Source organism: Moschus berezovskii, chromosome 6 (assembly GCF_049115385.1).
Source record: "Moschus berezovskii isolate FMDL1 chromosome 6, NW_MosBer_1.0, whole genome shotgun sequence".
In the NCBI taxonomy this organism is placed as follows: Eukaryota; Metazoa; Chordata; class Mammalia; order Artiodactyla; family Moschidae; genus Moschus; species Moschus berezovskii.
The window spans coordinates 22,789,259-22,807,477 of record NC_142465.1 but is presented as its reverse complement, the minus strand read 5'-3'; the positions used below and the strand labels follow the sequence as shown (position 1 = coordinate 22,807,477).

Genomic DNA, 18,219 nt, shown 5'->3' with positions numbered 1-18,219 from the left:
TCCAAGTGGTCTGGTTCTGGAATCTACATTAGCAAACATTCTACTGGATGTCCAGTGGATAAGAATCTGCCTTGCAATGCAGGGGACACGGGTTCGATCTTTGGTCTGGGAAGATCCCACATGCCGTGGGGCATCTAAGTCCATGCCCCACAACTACTAAGCCAGTGCTATAGAGGCCACAAGCCACAATTACTGAGCCCTTATTACTGAAGCCTGTATGCCCTAGAACCTGTTCTCACAACTAGAGAAGCCATGGCAATGAGAAGCCCATGATCTCACTGCAACTAGAGAGTAGCCCCATCTCACTGCAACAAAGACCCAGTGGAGCCAAAAACAAATAAAAACAAAACAGAGAGAATAAATACTTATCACAAAAGTATAACTCCTTATTAAGACCCCCAAAGGAATGAAAAACAGAATTACTTATTTATGGGTAATAATAATCTACAGATGCCAATTTATGGTAATTTTCTGAACTGGAAAGATATCTTTTCTGGAAAGATAGTGTGTTGACCTTGCCAGAGGAAGATTTGTTTTTTTCACGCAAGTACCCACTCTCCATACAGATATGGAAATGTATAAAACAAAGCTCCTGTGCTCTGAAGCTTGCTCATATTGTTGCAAGCAATAAACAAATGAACAAATGTCTAATATTTCATATAGCAATATGCTATGGAGAAAATAAAGCAAGTTAAAGGGGGTGGAAAGGGTCTGGGAAGAGGTAGAGAACTTCTGTTTTACACACAGTGATGGGGAAGTACTCCAAGTAGTGAGAACAGCAAGTGCAAAGGCCCTGAGGTAGGAGCATAGTTGAAGTGGGAGCAACTTAGAGCATCAGAGCAAAGCAGGAAGACGGTGAAAGTGGAGCAGAGTGAGTTGGGGGGAGTGGCAGGTGAGACAGAGTGGGGAAGACCAGAGATGCCCTGAGGTGTAGCAGGCCTTTGTGAAAAGACTTCTCAACTTTTTACTGAGATGAACATTTATCGAGCATTGCCATTATCTGACTTATTTTTTCAAAGGACTAAGTCAGTCTTCTCTCTCTTATTTGGGAAGTAATTTATCATGATGCTTAAGAGTGTAAGTTCTGGAATCAGACTGACCTCATTTTAAAAGATGACTTTAAGAACGTACTCCCTGTGGGCTTTGGGGCAAGTAATTTAACTTATCTGAGCCTCTGAGTTCTTATCTGTAGAAAAGATATAGTAATATCCTAGTTAATTGAATCGAAGTGCCTTTAGACATAAGATGCACCATGATTTTGTATACTAGCAAGAAAATTACGAACCAACACTGCTAATCACACATGAATCAGACAGACCAGGCTTTCCAAGTGTGAAAATGTCCTTAAGCAGTTTTTTGGGTATTTGGTCATTTATCCTGACTTCATTTGCATTGCTTGGCATGTGATACCCAATTATTTCACATAAAGCTCAGTAAGGAAAGAAAGCATAGTTTCATCTCTTTGTTAGTGACTTCATTTCTTAGGGCCCCTTAAAGCATTTGGTTGTTGCTTTGTAAGAAAATCAGGAATCAGGGTCTTTCCTGTGATGAATACTTGGTTTACTAATACCAAATTTGACCCACTTTCTTGATCAGCTTTTATGCTGGTTCTGCTCATAAAATAACCTTCAGTTTAAAACCAGATCATAATGTAAAAGATTTTTAAACAATTCAACCCAACATATGTAGTGCCAAGGATGTGCATAAGTCAGCTGAAGTGACAGGATTATGAGTTTCCACATTCACAGACAGTGATAGAATTACATCATGTCTGCCCTCTAGTCTATGGAATTGGAAGGGGACGTCTTGTGTTAAAATGTCTTATATCCGTGGGTGTGCACCACTGACTGAATGAATAAGAATTTGAGTGAACTCCAGGAAATAGTGGAGGACAGAGGAGCCTATCGAGCAGTCCATGAGGGTGCAATGAGTTGGACATGACTTAGCGACTGAACGACAACAAACATGTGTGTCTATCAATCTACGTGATATTATGAGATATATGATATTATATATCATATTATATTATGATGCATATTATATATGCATTATTATTGTTTAGTTGCTAAGTTGTGTGTGATTCTTTGCAACCCCACTGACTGTAGCCCACCAGGTTCCTCTGTCCATGGGATTTTTCTGGCAAGAATACTGGACTGGGTTGCCATTTCCTTCTCCAGGGGATCTTCCTGATTTATGGATTGAACTTACTTCTCCTGCACTGGCAGGCAGATTCTTTACCACTGAGCCACCAGGGAAGTCCATGTATGTATATATTAAATTTAAACATACACACAATCTACCTGTGTATGTGTTTATTTTAAAATTGATGGAATATGGGATAATACCTGCCCTAAAGAGTAGAATTAGCATGGGAAGTTCCTGGCACATTGTTAGTCACCAGAAACTATTAGTTATCATTCTCATCTCTATGAAGATTTTATATTACAAGCTTCCATATCTTTCTATAAGATTCCTTAACTTAATTTCCTCTGTTTTGCACAGGCTCAGATCTTTCAATTCTAATTACTCAGGTGGCTCTCCCTCCTTCTGCACTTTCTACTCTCCGAAGCAAATAAGATTACAAGTCTCTAACTCCCTAAACATTTTTTTTCCCCAAAGTCATTAATCAATGGCTCATACTAAGTAAAAAAATTACCTCAGTTCTCTGGAGAACCTTTCTATGGCATAATAGATTCTTCCTTATTTCCTATCCCCTGAGCAGCTATTAAATCAAGGTAGATATTTGTCTTGCAATTTTTTTATTCTCTTGATGATTTGAAGCACTAAGGGAACTGTATCACTTTGTCTTGTGTTAGTTGCTTAGTCGTGTCCAGCTCTTTGCGACCCTATGGACTGTGGCCCACCAGGCTCCTCTGTCCATGGAATTCTCCAGGCAAGAATGCTGGAGTGAGTTGTCACACCCTTCTCCAGGGGATCAAACCAGGTCTCCTGCACTTACTTTGTCTTATCTCTTTTATATTTATTCATCAGCATGCTTGGTTGGTCCACTCTTCTCAGAGAAGGTTGTGATTAACTGATAAGCTCAGTATCCTGGTTTATCCTTCTAATCCTAATGTCATGTGAGATCATTTAAAGAACAGATTGGAGGCAGCAACACGGCTGGTTATTATTACCCCACGCCTTTTTACATCTTCCTGGGATGTTGCACTTCTTGACCACCTGCCTCATCAAATTAAAACAAGAATGAAAATAGCTGGGGTGGGGAGGCAACAGATCAAAAGGAGGTCTGGGAGGAAGCCCATCTCTGGACCAGTCTGCCCTCATCATGTACAAGCTGGGAATGCCTTGAGTGTCAGCTGTCCCGGAATCTCGGTCAACGCAAAGAGCTTGTCAGTGTCTATCAGTCCCACGTGAGTAACAGCCTCTTAAATCTTTAGATTAAATTGCTTCCAGGTCTTTTAGAGCAGGTGGTCTGTTCAGAACTATAAACTGTGGAATGTCAAAGAGGGGGGAATGTGTCCATTTGAGGGCGGATGGGCAGCTAAAAAGGCCTTCATTCTTCGGTTGAGCCCACTTACTTAATCTGGGTAGAGTGTCATAAAGTTCAAGATTGGGTACCTTTAAATTTTGATTATAATTTAAGGTAATCTATCTAAACTGCAGCATTAAAAGTACATCATCATTAAAAGTGCTCTAAGCAGTTTAATCCACTTATATTGGCACCTAGATTGTAATTCGTAAAGAGGCCAGACAATTGCCTCAGAGGTCACTTAAATTCTAATTGATTTTCCCTGAAGTTTGAAACCACCTGACATGTTGATCCTCCAATGCTTTTGACAGTCAGCTCTGTCTCAGTTGAATATGTTTAAGTTAACAAATTAATATTTCTTTGTTTCATTCTTCAAATTCATACAAAAATGAACCCTGAAGCATTTTTAACAGCCCATTCTTAGGAATGTCTAGAGTCCTGCTTTTCCTTAAAAAAAAATTTTTTTTTTTAAAATATTTGAACATCCAAACACCTGTGGGCTTTAAGAGGTCTCCCTCTGGCATGTTTCAGATAAAGAAAATGGTTATGAAGAGAGAGAAGTCATTCATTGTAATTTGTAACCATGCACCGATCTTATCCAGTAAGGATCTGTTTTCAGATGAGAAATACACAGTCTAGACAGGAAGAAGGAAGTGGTGGGGAGCAGGAAACAGCAGGCTCCTTGTGGCTGTATGGATTTAACCTCTGGGCAACCATACATTGTGGTTTGGGTGAAAAGGATTAGTGAAGCTGAGGAAACTAAATACATATTAACATTCACACACAAACACATGATTAAAAGTCAACCTGTTCTTACTAAGAGTCTGTTATATGCAGAGTGTTCTCCCTGGAAAGAAAGATAAGAGCGATTCTCATTGATCTTACAGAGACTTGTCTTATGCTTTTTTTTTTAAAATCTAGACTGATCATCTGATGCCATAACCCCTTACTACCAAGACATTTTCAGTTCTGAGACTATTCTGGGAAATATTCTGTCCATGGAGACTTTGGGAGGACCTGATTTTGTTTGGCCAGCTTCAAACCAACCTTCCAAAAATAATTTTGACTACCTGCTATTTGGCTATTTTCCTAGAAGATGATAACTTTATTAAAAGTGTGGTAAATTGCATCCTTGGCCCTAATTCATCACCCGGTCCCTATAACCACTCTGCTTGCTGGGTGACTTTGAAGTTATCCTACTAAAGGAGTAGAGAGATGGAGTGACCATCTGGTCCTTGTTTACTCAGGAGTTTCCTGGTTCTAGCACGAAAATTTCCTCATTCTGGGAAACCCCCTTTGTCTTAGGAAACTGAAGATTCTTGACCACCCTTACTTAGCAAAGTGTATTTTTACATGCTTTTACTCTGGGCTTGGCCATGTGATTTTCTTGGCCAATAGAATGAAGCTGAAATAGCAGTGTAGGTTCTGAGCCTAAGGCATTAAAAGACATTATATGTTTGTGGTTTTGCCATCACCATGAGAAGGATGTGCTCTGATTACCCCGCTAGTTCAAGGAGGAAGACTGGTGTACTGAGCAGAGCCAACTTCAGCCACTCTAGTACTCTTGCCTGGAAACTCCCAGGGATGGGGAGTCTGGAAGGCTACAGTCCATAGGGTCACAAAGAGTCAATGATTGAGCTACTTCACTTTCACTTTAGTAGGTTAAAAGCTTTACATAGATCATCTTCTGCTACCATGCCATGAAATTGTAATGTAATTATTTTCCAGCTGGGAAAAAGTTATAGATAGAAAGATGGAATAAATGCCCAAAACAAGCAATGGAGCTGATTCCAAACCTGCTTTCAAAGTTATCCAATATCTCAAAGTTTATAAAAGTATTCAACTAATACAAGCTCATTGTGAAAGAGTCAAGCAAATCTTGAATATATAAATATGAAACATAAGTGAGAAAAAAGTAAAACACCATCTCTTTTCCTTCCTGCTCCTCCCCCTCTCTCATTTCTTAAGTCTTCCTTTCTGAGGTAGTCACTATTCATCTTTTGGCATGAATTCTCCCAGATGATTTTCTGTGCATTTTATAAGCATGTTTATTTTAAATTTTTATGCAAATAAATATATACTATTTTGAGGTGCTTTTTTTTTTCTCTGATAACTTGGACATCCCTTGATGCCAGTGCATACAGAGGAACTTCAGTTTCTTTTATTAACTATATCTCTCCCTAGTATGATGGCATCATAGTTTGAGTTTTCTCTTAACAATAAACATTTCCATTGATTCTAACTTTTCATTATTCCAAACAATTATTCCATGAACTTTCTTTTCATATATTATTGTGCACATATGTATTTTTTATATTTAAAAAATCATTTTGTGCACAATTATACATCAGTGTTTCGTAATTTTCTTGTTTCTTTTAATAAATTATGTGCAAAACATTGTACTTGTGCACAATAAGCAAATGCTCACTGGATACTGAGTTCTCTTTCTGAACCTATCTTTCCCTCTTCCCCACCCCATGCTTCCCTGGTTGCAGGCATTTCGTATGGCATTCATGGGAGCCTGTGAAGTGCATTAGCTGTACCTGTTTGTCCCCAGATGAAGTGGGTTGGGTTGCTATCAGCTGTTGAGTTTGTTGCTCTTCCATTCCACATAGCATGAATGATTCTTTGGAAGCTTTACCCATCATCCTTAAAGACCCCATCCACTGCAGGTGTTTCCTGCTTAAATGACAAGCTGGTGATAAATTTCTCCAGTGGAAACATTTGTCCCATTAAAGAGCGTAATCATGGTATGCAGTGGGGGTATGAAGTCACCTTAAGGTAGCTCAGTCACTGTTTCTATTTAAACTCTTTAGATTATTTAGTTTAGACTGATAAAGGGTCTCATATGAAGAGATTCAAAGCCTTCTGCCGTATCATATAGGTTCCTCTGGTTGAAGAAAAAACTTCAGAAAGCGAGAACGATTTTAAAAAAAGAGAAGAGAAAAAGATGAGAGGTATGGGATTAACATGTATTGCATGTCTGCTATGGGTCAGGAATTCTGTTTTTGATTCAGCGTTATTGAGAATCATTCATGTGCCAGATGCAGTGCTAAGCACTGGGAAGAAAGAAAGAAAAGAGGCAGTCTCTGCTCTCACGTAGCCTATGGTACCTCGGGGAGACACATATAGAAGGAAACAATTATTGTGAAAGAACACACAATGCAACATATAGAAAGTGTGCAAATGCTTCTCATAGACATGCTGGATCGATGTTCTGGGACAAGTGACTCTTCTGCTGAATTGGGGTCGGGGACCTTGAGCTCCCTTCCTATTGATACTGAGTTGTGCTGACATGTCTCATGTCTGACACCAAGTCTGGGAGCTGACAACTAGATGGGTTCATTAACTGCTGCTGCTAGTTATCTGATGAGCCACTAAGTTCTGTGAGGATCATTTGCAGGTGCTTCAGATCTTAGACCTGAGAGTTAGAATCAGGATTGGTTTTAGAAAGAGTGCTAATATATATATATATGTATATTATAGATATTAATATATATATAGTACTTAGCCTGAAAACATGAACAAAATCGTACCATTTGCAGACATGGATGGACTTAGAGACTATCATATAGAGTGGAGTATGTCAGAAAGAGAAAAACAAACATCATATATGAACACTCATAGGTGGAATCTAGAAAAATGGTATGGATGAGCCTATTTGCAAAGCAGAAATAAACACAAATGTCGAGCACAAACCTATGGAGGCCAAGGCGGGGGAAGGGGGCTGGGATGAATCGGGAGATTGGGATTGACATATACCCATACAGTGCAAGGCGTAACACAGATAAATAATGACAACCTGCTACTGCACAGCACAGGGAACTCTACTCAGTGCTTTGTGCGACTGAGGGGATATATGTGTACACAGCTGATCCACTTTGTTCTACAGCAGAGACTAACAACAGCATCATAAAGCAGCTAAACTCTAATAAAGAAAAAAGAGAGAGTGCTGACATCCCAGGTAAAACACAGCACTCGCCCTGTGACATACTCTGTCTGAGTAGCCTGGGTCTCTTGAGTTGTTTAATCCCCATAACAAGCCTATGAGATGAGACACCAGTTTTCTTTTTTAAATACATTTTTATTAAAAAAAAACATATACGTGACACACATAAATCCTAAGTGTAGGTTTCCGGGAACTTTCATACGTGAAACATGCTTGTGCAACTGGAACTCAGATCAAGACACACAACGTTGGTGGCACCCCCGAGACACGCAACACCCCCAGTCACTACCTTCCTCTCCCCGAAGCCCTCACTTCCTGACTTGTCAGTACTGATTAGTGCTGCCTGGTTTTGAACTTTATGTAAGTGGACTCATAGGGCGCATACTCTTTTGTATCTGGTCTCTTTTGGTTCCGTGTTATATGTTTGAGCTTTGTCCACATTGCCGGCTGTAGCAGTAGTTTATTCATTTTCATTGGTGTCATTACTCCATTGTATGACTATACTGCAGTTTATTTACACACTTTAACAGTGAAGAAAATTTGGTTGTTTATAATGAATTCATTATAATGAATAGTGATACTAGTTCTGTCTGACAATTTGTATGTCTCTAAGGTAACCCACTCCAGTATTCTTGCCTGGAGAATCCCATGGACGGAGAAGCCTGGTAGGCTACAGTCCACAGGGTCGCAAAGAGTCGGACACGACTGAGCGACGGAACGGAACGGAAGGATCATGGAGAAAGCAAGGGAGTTCCAGAAAAACATCTATTTCTGCTTCATTGACTATGCCAAAGCCTTTGACTGTGTGGATCACAATAAACCGTGGAAAATTCTGAAAGAGATGGGAATCCCAGACCACCTGACCTGTCTCTTGAGAAACCTGTATGCAGGTAAGGAAGCAACAGTTAGAACTGGACATGGAACAACAGACTGGTTCCAAGTAGGAAAAGGAGTATGTCAAGGTTGTATATTGTCACCCTGCTTATTTAACTTATATTCAGAGTACATCATGAGGAACGCTGGGCTGGAAGAAGCACAAGCTGGAATCAAGACTGCTGGGAGAGATATCAATTATCTCAGATATGCAGATGACACCACCCTTATGGCAGAAAGTGAAGAGGAACTCAAAGGCCTCTTGATGAAAGTGAAAGAGGAAAGTGAAAAGGTTGGCTTGAAGCTCAACATTCAGAAAACGAAGATCATGGCATCTGGTCCCATCACTTCATGGGAAATAGATGGGGAAACAGTGGAAAAACAGTGTCAGACTTTATTTTTTGGGGCTCCAAAATCACTGCAGATGCTGATTGCAGCCATGAAATTAAAGACGCTTACTCCTTGGAAGGAAAGTTATGACCAACCCAGATAGCATATTAAAAAAGCAGAGACATTACTTTGCCAACCAAGGTCTGTCTAGTCAAGGCTATGGTTTTTCCCGTGGTCATGGATGGATGTAAGAGTTGGACTGTGAAGAAAGCTGATTGCCGAAGAATTGATGCTTTTGAACTGTGGTGTTGGAGAAGACTCTTGAGAGCCCCTTGGACTGCAAGTAGGTCCAACCAGTCCATTCTAAAGGAGATCAATCCTGGGTGTTCATTGGAAGGACTGAGCTAAAGTGGAAACTCCAATACTTTGGCCACCTCATGTGAAGAGTTGACTGACTGGAAAAGAGTCTGATTCTGGGAGTGATTGGGGGCGGGAGGAGACGGGGACGACAGAGAATGAGATGGCTGGATGGCATCACCGACTCGATGGACATGAGTTTGAGTGAATTCTGGGAGTTGGTGATGGACAGGGAGGCCTGGCGTGCTATGATTCATGGGGTCGCGGAGAGTCAGACACGACTGAGCGACTGAACTGAACTGAACTATATATGTACATGTACATGTGTGTATATATATATATATATATGCCCAGAACCAGCAGAAATCAACATAGTTGTTTATACATGTGTGTATATATACAGATATACTGCCAAACCAAAGTTTCTAGTGGTTTTGCCCATTATACTCAGCATGAGGAGAGCCATCTGTCATTCGTTAGCACAAAATCTGACATTCTTTCCCATCCTTGGTTCGGTCCTGCGTTGCAACCAGCCTAACATGCATAGGTCACATCATCACAGCCACCCTTTGGCCACTCCTTGGATCACGGTTTGCACACACCAGCAATGTGGCCTGCCTTTGGGAATTGAGCTTAGGGAAGAGGCCTAATTCAGGCCCAATTCTGGAGTCCTGGGAGTCTAGACTGTTGCCAGGGAGGAGGGATATAGGTTCTAACTGGGCATGTTCTTGGGCTCCTCACTCCATGGGGTGGAGCAGGGTCAGGGCGGGCCCCCCTTGACTGGGTCTGAGGACAGAATTACACTTAGTTGCCATGTATGAGAATCCCAGTTGTTTCACTTCTTTGTCAAGACTTGATCTCGTTAGTCTTTATTTTAGCCCTTCTGCTGGGTATGCAGTGGTAGTTTATTGTGGGCTGAACTGATGATCAATGAGGCAATGAGGTACCGTGTTTTCTTTTTGTATTTTTTACCATTTGGATATGCTCTGTTGTGAAGTGTCTGTTCAATGATTTCCCACAATTTTCTATCAGGTCACTATTATCATCCCCATTTTACAATGGGGAATTGGGAGCAGAAAGAAGACAAATAACTTTTCCAATAACTAGAAGTAGAAACAGAGCTAGGATTTGAATCCAGGATGTCTGACTTCACAGCCCAGTCTCCTAATTCACTCAAATAGTTAGACAAGAAAACCAAATTGGTCTTTTGCATTTGCTATGACTCACTGATGTACAGCTTGAGCTCCCCCTAGCGGAGGAAAAGAGTTGTACTCAAGATTCCTAAGTGGGGACTACCTGCTGCTGCTGCTGCTGCTGCTAAGTCGCTTCAGTCGTGTCCGACTCTGTGCGACCCCATAGACGGCAGCCCACCAGGCTCCACCATCCCTGGGATTCTCCAGGCAAGAACACTGGAGTGGGTTGCCATTTCCTTCTCCAGGGGACTACCTAAGGAAAGGTAAAATGACCACCAGCTTGATGGCTTAAAAAAAGCACACAGTTATTCTCTTGCAGTTTTGGGAGTCAGAAGTACAAAATGGATTTTCTAAGTATGAAACCAAGATTCTCTTTTTGGAGGCTTTGGAGAGAGTCCCTTTCCTTGCCTTTTCACCCTCTGTCTTACTGCATTACTTGGCTCATGGTCCTTTATTCCATCCTCAAGGAATCTTTAAATCTCTCTCTGCTTCTTCACATCAGCTTCTCCAACACAGCCAGATCCCTTTCTTCCTCCCTCTTATAAGGATTTATGGTTGCATTTAAGGCCCAGGATAATCTAGGATACTCTTTATATCTCAAGATCCTCACTTTATATCTCAAGATCCTCCTCAAAGGTACTTTATCCACATAAGATTAATATTCCCAGTTTCCTGGATTAGGATCTGGGTATCTTTGGGGGCCATTATCAGCCTACCACACCCTTCTGCCATTTTGATTCAATATGTACATGTCATGTGTTTTCCCCTGCAAAGATTTGTACTTGGAAATAAACTGATTCATCATCTGATTCACTTATACTGAATATCAGCCAAATCATTGAGAAAATTTCTGCTCAGAAATGTCTGTCTTTGTGGTTCCCATGAACCTCTTACTTCCTTAAGATCTGTTAAAGTGTTCTAGGCAGGAACCAAGAATGGCTAGCATTTAAGTTTTCGTTCAGATAGAAATTCTTTAGATGATTCATGGGGTTTCTTACCATGAAATCATCTTTCTAAGAAGCTTACTTTTCTCAGAACCTGATACACTTTAAGTTTTCTATGTTAAAAAATAGCTTTCTGTACCACTTCTGCTTTGTCCATGTAGTGAATCCTGGTCAGGAGTGACAGGAAGCTCACTTTTGTGCAAGGGCTGGCTGCCCCGGGACACCTGCTGTGCTAGTAATGACCATGAGATGCCTAACATGTGTTTTCCTTCCCCACCAGTGGACCCCAGTTGCCAGGTGGAAGGCTCAGCTGCCCTTAGTCCCAGGATCTTCATAGCTTTATCCAGAGGCTGGGAGTTCCCACTCATCCTGCTTTTCTTCTTCCACATGATTCACATTTTGAGGCTTTAACTCTGGGTCCCCAGGAGAACATTTTTATTTGGTAACCATTTGTTGTCCATTTATTCATCACATGTTTGCCAAGTGCCTACTATGTACGTGGCAGCCTGCTGGATGCTGGCAAATTAAGGATGAGTAATGCACAGATCCTGCCCTCAGGATATCAAGCTGCTTAGTCACAATATGATAATCCTGCATATTAGTCCTTTTCAACGGCAAGTGATGGGAACGAAATTCACACTCACTTAAACATGAAAGAAGGTGTCTTGATTTGCATTATGGAAAAGTCCAGGGATAGTACTGTGTATCAGTCTGGGTCTAAATTGAGAAGAGTTCAATCAATCAAAAATATGTGTGTGTGTGTGTGTGTGCAAATTCACACTAAAGGGCTTATTACAGGAATTGAACTGTGCTATGCTTAGTCACTCAGTCATGTCCAACTCCTTGTGACCCCATGGACTGTAGCCCAACAGGCTCCTCTGTCCATGGGGATTCTCCAGGCAAGTATACTGGAAAGGGTTGCCATGCTGTTCTCCAAGGGATTGTCCCAACCCAGGAATCGAATCCAGGTGTCCTGCATTGCAGGCTAATTCTTTACCGTCTGAGCCACAAGGGAAGCCCTATTGTAAGAATCTGGCCTGTGCAATTGTAGAGGCTGGTTAACCAGTTTCTGTAAGGTGGTCTTCATCTCGGATACTAGAGCATGAAGATCTCCGAGCTAGCTATAAGGAAGCTAGATGTGAAGTGGGAAGGACTGAGAAGAAACTGGCACTCGTGCCTGCAAGCTGGGACCCACGCGGTGGGATGGGAACCTCCGTCACTCTCATCATCTCCAGTCCACACGGGACTCCTGTGGCCCCAGAGTCGAGGAAACTGCAGGGAAGTCTGAGGGAAGGCGGAGTTGACGGGAACCCGGCTGCTTCCCCACAGACACAAAGCCAAGTCAGCCACCAGCGCAGTACACGTGTGATGGGCAGTATCCAGGCCTCTTCCCCAGCTGGCTCAGACATCAGAACGACACGGCTGCCTTCATGCCTACCCTCCGAATCCCACACAGATCATCTTTACCACTAGTGCTGCCTGCGAAGCACATTTTAACTACAGGCACCAGGCAGCGCAAGTAGTAAAGAATCCGCTTGCCAATGCAGGAGACATAAAAGGCTGGGTTCGATCCCTGGGTCAGGAAGATCCTCTGGAGGAGGGCATGGCAACCCACGCCAGTATTCTTGCCTGGAGAATTCCATGGACAGAGGAGTCTGGTGGGCTACAGTCCATGGGGTTGCAAAGAGTCAGACATGACTGAAGCGACTAAACACACACACACACACCAAGAATACATGAATGATTTTCCCCAGGGAAAATCAAGGTATCCATACTAAAAAGGCAAACCCAGCCCCAAAGTAAAAGTCCATTAATACAGAGAGAAACCCAGGGAAGCTTTGCCATAGGACATAATCATATCAACACAAAAGCGGCTGGATGCACAGAGTAATTACTAGGCTGAGATCTGAAACACAGATGTCAGTCTTTATTGCTACTTCTATAATTTAACTACGTGGCCTCAAGCAAGTTGCTTAACCTCTCTGCAACTACATGATCTCATTTGACAAGGGAAAATGTTAGCCTAGATCTATTCATTCACCCAGAAAGCAATTATTGAATATTTAACCACATGCCACACCCTGGGATGGACAAAAAGCCCTTAAGGAGCTTATCATCTAATGAGGGAGACAAACAAGTAAAGTTACAACACATAGAAGGGATGCAGTACAAGAAGGATAGGAACTCCTTTCTGGGGCAAGTTTAGGGGACAGGAAGCTTCCTAAGGAAGGGCATCCTAAGAACTTTTAAATGACAGGTAGGATTTTATTGGTAGATGGGTGGAGAGACTTCATTCAGCTGGTAAGGATAGCAGATTCATAAAGGGGCAGAGCAGCAGAGGGGCAGGCCACACATGAGGCAAACTTCAAGGGTTTGGGGCACTTGCAGACAATGAACAAAGATAGGTTCTCCGTTAAGGATCTGAGCAAGAATTTCAAGCCATGCTCGGGAGTGTGGCCATACTCCTGAGGGGGGCGGGGTGGGGATGATTGGGTAGGGGAGCCTCGTGAGTGGTGTTCAAGAAGCTGGGTGTCAGTAGGGAAGAAAGAAGGGGGAGCAGGGCAAGTGGTTGGCTGAGAAATGGTATCTCACATCCAGGTGGCAGAGGTTGCAAGCCGGGACTTGGGAAGTGCTGGTCTGTCTGGAGTTAAGGGATATTTAGAGGGCGGATTGTTAGGCTCATTTACTAATGGTGAAGGGAAAATGCCAGATCCCAGACTGACAGCCAGAAGGAAGGAGGGGGGCTGCTACCATCTAGAAAGGGAAAAACCAGAGGAGGAATAGGCTGGGAAGAGGTGGAGGGAGGTGTTGAACTCAATGTGAAGTATGTTGAACTTTTAGGAGGCTTAGGTGGAGAAGTCCTTGAGGACTGGAGGTTCTATCTTTATGCTAGGAGTCCTTGATTGTACTCAGACTGTTTATGCAGATTTTTGAGCCTTTCTTATCTATTCATGAGGATGTAAGAATACATGTCATCATAAATATACAAAGATTTGAGAAGTGCTTCATAGCTACAAGGAGTGTGTCTATTGTGATATGCTATTGCCAATGTTTAGTGGGAAAGCATAGCTGTATTTTATGATTTATACAACAAAGGAATGAAAACAACACATCTATTCCTAATTCCTCTAATTTTTTTTTTATCACAGAGGGAAATCATGGAGTAGGAAAGAACTCTTTCTGATGATTCTTCATAAAATGCTTTCTCCACTCTTCAGTTGAAATGACAGTCTATGTGAAGAATAACTCTTGGTAAAGAAATATTTCTTCTTCAAAATTTCTGTAAGTAATATATTATTACCATTTGTCTTGATAGGAATGCGAAAGATATTCCAACACAACTAGATCTTTATACTACAATAAAAAAACAGTCTCTAATCCCATTTCCCATACCATTTCCATTTTCTTTAAAAATGATGCCTTTTATTTATATAATGTTGTATATATAGAAAGTGAGAAGGATTTGTGCTAATCCAAATTTCCTTCTAGAGTTATATCAGGTCAGTTCAGTCGCTCAGTCGTGTCCGACTCTCCGTGACCCCATGAATCACAGCACGCCAGGCCTCCCTGTCCATCACCAAATCCCGGAGTTCACCCAAACTCATGTCCACAGAGTTGGTGATGCCATCCAGCCATCTCATTCTCAGTCGTCCCCTTCTCCTCCCACCCCCAATCCCTCCCAGCATCAGAGTCTTTTCCAGTGAGTCAACTTGTCGCATGAGGTGGCCAAAGTATTGCAGTTTCAGCTTTAGCATCAGTCCTTCCAATGAACACCCAGGATTGATCTCCTTTAGAATGGACTGGTTGGATCTCCTTGCAGTCCAAGGGACTCTCAAGAGTCTTCTCCAACACCACAGTTCAAAAGCATCAGTTCTTCGGCGATCAGCTTTCTTCACAGTCCAACTCTCACATCCATACATGACCACGGGAAAAACCATAGCCTTGACTAGACGGATCTTTGTTGGCAAAGTAATGTTTCTGCTTTTTAATATGCTATCTAGGTTGGTCATAACTTTCCTTCCAAGGAGTAAGCGTCTTTTAATTTCCTGGCTGCAATCAGCATCCACAGTGATTTTGGAGCCCCCAAAAATAAAGTCTGACACTGTTTCCACTGTTTTTCCATCTATTTCCCATGAAGTGATGGGACCAGATGCCATGATCTTTGTTTTCTGAATGTTGAGCTTCAAGCCAACCTTTTCACTCTCCTCTTTCACTTTCATCAAGAGGCTTTTGAGTTCCTCTTCACTTTCTGCCATAAGGGTAGTGTCATCCGCATATCTGAGGTGATTGATGTTTCTCCCAGCAATCTTGATTCCAGCTTGTGCTTCTTCCAGCCCAGCGTTCCTCATGATGTACTCTGCATATAAGTTAAATAAGCAAGGTGACAATATACAGCCTTGATGTACTCCTTTTCCTATTTGGAACCAGTCTGTTGTTTCATGTACAGTTTATATCAAGTACTACTTTATTTTTAAATGATTGTGAAAATAAATTTGCACAGCATTCTGGGGGCTCTCTGTTCAATGTCAAGGCATCTGATGAGACACATACAAACAAAACAGATTTGAACATGATCACAGTATCTCCTAACAAAGTTCACTGAGGTCAGGGTTCATCTTTTCCTGTGTCTCTGGTAGATGGAAATCTAGAAGATTAATGCCAATCTTTACACTCATGAAAGTTCTCTTTTGGGGCTCAGGAAGGGCAAAGGGACTTCTAAAATTTTGTTTTTCTATTTTATTTAATTTTTAATTTTTATTTTATATTGGAGTATGGTTGATTTATAATGCTGTGTTAGTTACAGGTGTGCAACAAAATGATTTAGTTCCACATATACATATATCTATTGTTTCTCAGATTCTTTTCCCATATAGATTATTACTGAGTATTGAATAGAGCTCCCTGTGCTAGCCAGTAGGTCCTTGTTGATTATATCAATCTTATACAAAATCTTCTTATATAAAATTTATTTGTTTATAAATAAATAAAGGAAGGAGACATGTTTTCCCCTTAACCCTTTCTTAAATTGGATTTATTAATTTGATTGGAGCTAAGATTAGTGACTTAGGACAGACTGAAAATTTGGACTCTGTTTGTATGAGGACACAAAGTATATATGAAATTGATGTCATACGCTGACATGACATACCTGCATATGCATACATGCCAGGGGCTTCATTTAAATGCGAAGTTCCCATTGGATCCTTTTCACAACTTTGTCAAGTAGATCTAACTATTTGTATTTTACAAATGAGAAAAGTGAGATTCAAGGATGTTATATAACTTGTTATTAGTCATTGTTATAAATCAGGTTTGTTTTCATCTGAATCTTAAGTTCCTCCCGCTTTGAGATATCCTGCCGGTTCTATACCTGGATGTATACACTTTATCTTATAGGTGGAGATAAAAATCACAAGGAGCAATTAATTACAAGTTAAAAGTGAGGAATTCTGATCATTTAACTCCTCTTATAGCAAAAGTTTCTATATCCACAAAATAAAGATAAAGGCATCGGTATCTATTCCTTCTAGCTTAAATGATTGGTATAAGGAGTTGGAGTTGGGGAAGTCAGAAGAAAAGAATTCACATTCCAGTCCAACCACGTGCTTACCAACTCTGCAACCTTGAGCAAGTCACTTCATGATCTCACCTCAGCTTCCACATCTATTAAATGGGAATATTGATAGTCTTCCTATCTCACATGATAAAACACCATTGACATGAAACAAATAGTTGTTGGTAAAATTAAAAAGCCATTTATATACAGGATTTTTAAGGTATTATTCCTCTGAGCAGAACTTGTACTGGAGAACAGCGTCTGTGTGTGTGTTTGTTGCTTAGTCGTGTCCGACTCTTTGCAACCCCATGGACTGTAGCCCACCAGGCTCCTCCGTCCATGAGAACAGAGTGTAAGCAAGAAATTTTTCAACATGTGTATTAGTTCTCTATTGCTGCTGTAGCAAATTAACTCAAATTTGGTAGTTTAAACAATAGAAAGATACTATCTTAATTTTCAGTGGGTCAGAAGTCCAGTGCAGGTCTCTCTGGGCTAAAATCAAGGCATCGTGGGGACTATGTTACTTTTTAAAGGATCTAGATGGGAACCTATTTCTTTGTTATTTCCAAAAGCTGGATGTCACCTGCACTCCCTGGCCCCACATCTCTCTCCATTGCCTTTAACGCCAGCACTGTGGCACCTCTGTGTGCTTCCTTTGAGTGCTCCATCTCTCTCTGACCATATGTGGGAAATTCCTTCATTTTAAGGATTTATAAGATAAGATTGGCCAACCTGGACAATACAGAGTATCCTCTTCCTCCTCATCTTAATGACCATAAACTTGATTGCATCTACAAGTCCTTTTTGCTGTGTAACATATTCAGAGTTTCTGTGGTCATTTTGAGGGAAGGGATCATTCTGCATACCACAGTATATAACATAGTAGAAGTAATGACTATGGGGTTACTGAAAGTGATTTCTTTTTTCTAAATTACCTACCCTTTTCTACCTAGAAATCTGTATTTTACAAAGCTCCCCATGCGGTTCTAATGAATAACCAGGTTTGTGAACCACTGCCCTGGGAGCTGTAGTATAATCCAATTATTTTCCAGCAGACGGAAGAAAAGAAGTGAAGGTGGATCTTGATTTATTGTGTGAAATCTAGATTCCCCAGAGACACTGTCTCTAGAAGATATTTTTAAAAATCTATTTCAAGATAGTTATTTCCCTGGAGTGTTTTGATTGTCATTCTAAAGCTGTGGCAGAGACTTGATGAACTTTGTGGGTTACTACCAACTGTCCAATTTTATAAAAATGTGTCAAGCTCTGGAAATGTTACAATGATCTTTAGAAAAGATTTTCCCTCTAGAAAAGAGAGCATTTACTTCACACCCATTAAGCTAAGTGGTCATGACACTTTCACACCCCTGAGCACATTTAGTTCTTGATAGAAAATGAGACATTTAACGGATTGTAGACCCATAAAGACATTGGGGATTTTACTGAAGCTTTCATTTCTCAAAAAAAAAAAAAAAACAATGTGTAAAGAGATGGCTGGATGGCATCACCGACTCGATGGACATGAG

At 41.1% G+C, this 18,219-nt stretch overlaps 1 long non-coding RNA gene across 1 annotated transcript in view; it reads left to right on the top strand.

Moving 5' to 3' along the window:
• The window catches only part of LOC148777551 (uncharacterized), a 136,938-nt gene that overhangs the window by 107,957 nt on the left and 10,762 nt on the right, over positions 1-18,219 (top strand). Inside the window, exon 2 of the long non-coding RNA XR_016037555.1 lies at positions 14,286-14,418. This is a non-coding gene — a long non-coding RNA (uncharacterized LOC148777551). The remainder of the gene's footprint in view (positions 1-14,285; positions 14,419-18,219) is intronic.